Source organism: Triticum urartu, chromosome 5A (genome assembly GCF_056163025.1).
Source record: "Triticum urartu cultivar PI428250 chromosome 5A, HENAU_Tu73, whole genome shotgun sequence".
NCBI lineage: Eukaryota > Viridiplantae > Streptophyta > Magnoliopsida > Poales > Poaceae > Triticum > Triticum urartu.
In genome coordinates this window covers 331,038,945-331,041,851 of record NC_141877.1, presented here as the reverse complement: position 1 = coordinate 331,041,851, position 2,907 = coordinate 331,038,945, and positions in this window count along the sequence as shown.

The following is a 2,907-nucleotide window of genomic DNA, read 5'->3' as shown; positions in this document are numbered from 1 at the left end:
TTGCGGCCACGAGGTGGCCAGTCGGCCGTATCAAGTGCTGGTGATGTAGGTTTAAGTGCTTTCTCCTCTAATCGGGGTAGCAACCTGCGCTTTGGGTAGCTCTTGGAGGGGCGTTCGAGTTTATGCTCTTCGGCCGCAAGGAATTCAGTCCATCTGTCGACTAGCAAATCTTGATCAGCTCTAAGCTGTTGCTGTTTTTTCTTGAGGCTTCTTGTCGTGGCCATAAGCCTGCGTTGAAAACGCTCTTGCTCGATGGGATCCTCTGGCACGACGAATTCGTCGTTGTCGAGGCTTGCCTCATCTTCGGAGGGAGGCATATAATTATCGTCCTCGACCTCTCAGTCTGCCGCTCTCTCATGAGGGCTGGCTTCTCCATCCTCCTGTGCTGAATCTTGCTGGAGGGGGTTTTCTTCGGCATTCTGCGGAGTATTATTATCTCCCGTGCTGGAATCACCGTATTTGCTTTGGCAGGATTTTGAGCGGCGCCGCTGACGCCGGTGCTTAGGCTGTTTCTTGGAGGGGTCATCCTCCGCTATTCCATCGCCATCTCCTTCTTTTGGGGTGTCCACCATGTATTTGTCATATGACGAGGTGGCTTTCCAGGGCCCAATAGGCGCTGGTTCTTCATCGTCTCCTGCATCGGCGTCCATACCGTTGATGTCTTCGGAGTCGAAGTCGAGCATGTCGGTTAAATCGTCGACAGTGGCTACAAAGTGGGTGGTGGGTGGGCTTTGAATTTCTTCATCGTCCGTATCCCAACCTTGCTGACCGTAGTCCGGCTAGGGCTCTCCTGATATAGAGAGAGACTTTAGTGTCTTCAAAATATCGCCGAAAGGCGAGTGCTGAAAGATGTCCGCGGCAGTAAACTCCATGATCGGCGCCCAATCGGATTCGATCGGCAGGGGCGCGGAGTGTTCGGAGTCCGGAGAGGAGTCCGGCTCCTTGGAGTCACGAGTCTCGCGGAGTGTGGGGCTGGTGTTCGGCTCGATCGCCATTGGGATTGCAGCCCCCGAGGCGGCATCCAACCACCCATCCTCGATCGGCGCAGTTGGCTCCAAATTAAGGGTCGAAGCCGATGCGGGTGCGGCCTCCAGGGCACTGTTCGGCGGCAGAGCTAGATCATGCTCGTCGTGACAGTGCGGCCCGCTCGCCAGTGGCTCGAATCCATCGAAGATCAAGTCCACGCGGATGTCAGCTGTGTAGTTTAAACTTCCAAATCTAACCTGAGGGCCAGGGGCATAGCTTTTGATCTGCTCGAGATGGCCAAGTGAATTGGCCGGCAGTGCGAAGACGCCGAAGACGAAGATCTGTCCGGGGAGGAAGGTCTCACCCTGGACTGCATCGCTATTGATGATCGTAGGAGCCATCAAGCCAAACAGCAATGACACAGAGGAACTCTCAATGAAAGCACCAATGTCGGTGTCAAAATCGGCGGATCTCGGGTAGGGGTCCCGAACTGTGCGTCTAGGCCGGATGGTAACAGGAGGCAAGGGACACGAAGTTTTACCCAGGTTCGGGCCCTCTTGATGGAGGTAAAACCCTACATCCTGCTTGATTAATATTGATGATATGCGTAGTACAAGAGTAGATCTACCACGAGATCGGAGAGGCTAAACCCTAGAAGCTAGCCTATGGTATGATTGTTGTTCTGTATGTTGTCCTACGGACTAAAACCCTCCATTTTATATAGACACCGGAGAGGGTTAGGGTTACACAAAGTCGGTTACAATGGTAGGAGATCTATATATCCGTATCGCCAAGCTTGCCTTCCACGCCAAGGAAAGTCCCTTCCGGACATGGGACGAAGTTTTCAATCTTGTATAGTCCAGGAGTCCGGCTGAAGGTATAGTCCGGCCATCCGGCCACCCCCTAATCCAGGACTCCCTCAGCGGGCTCCGGAGCAGCTGGGATCTCGTCAGCTGCTCCAAGTAACGGCACCTTCGGAGCAAGCGGGGCCATGGGGGCTGATTCCACGTGGCGATGTTCCTCTTGGCCCCGTGAAGACGACCGGGCTGGGGAGATGCAGGCGCTGCTGCCTCCTTTCTATGCGGAGGAAGTCACAACCACCGTATTATCCTTCCTCTTCTTCGCCAAAGATGCCAACCTGATCAACCAAGGGCGAGCGTCAGGAAATAACAAGTACCGACAGGAATAAAGCGAAGCTCGAAACACCTACCGGTCCACCGCGAAGTACTCCACCTTTCGCTTGTGAAGCTTGAGGCCTGACAGGATCGGGACCTGAGGGGCAGGCGTTCGGGCCCCAGCGGCGACAGGCAGTGCGGAGGCAGAACCGGATCCAGCCTCAGGAGGTGTTGGGGTGGAGGTGGCACCACAGACCACCAGTGATGACCTACCCTTCGTCGGGATGAGGGGTTGCTCCCTCTCCCCTTGGTAGGCGTCAGCTTCGGCATCATCAGGAAGGGCGCGGAGAATATCGGCCTTGCTCAGAGGGGAAGTCTCCCCCGCCTCTTCCGGGGTCTTCTCTGAGTCGACCTCCTCTTCCCCCTCTCCGCGGGACTCGCCAGAAGACACCTCCAACGGTTCTGCGCCATAGGATCTCCCGAAAACACCAGCGGCACCAGCCCGCGCACATCGAAAGTCGGCCTGGAGGCGACGAATTCCTCCCGCTCCCTGCGTTGGAACATGGGAATGAAGGCGCTAGGCGGGTACTCCTGGTTGTCTCCGACTATGAGACGCAAGACAGCGTCCAGCTCGTCGTCAGGAAGGTCCCCCCGGCCTCAGGAGGGCCTTGTTTTCCCCTCCTTCAAGCTCCCAAAAGGGGCGCGCGCCTGGAGTGGGGCAACCCGCAGCGTGAAGAACTCCCCCAGGAGCATCGCTCCCGTTATTTTGGCCGCCCTCGCATTGCCCGGCTTCAGGTCAGTCATCATCTGTCCCAGCATTGACGAT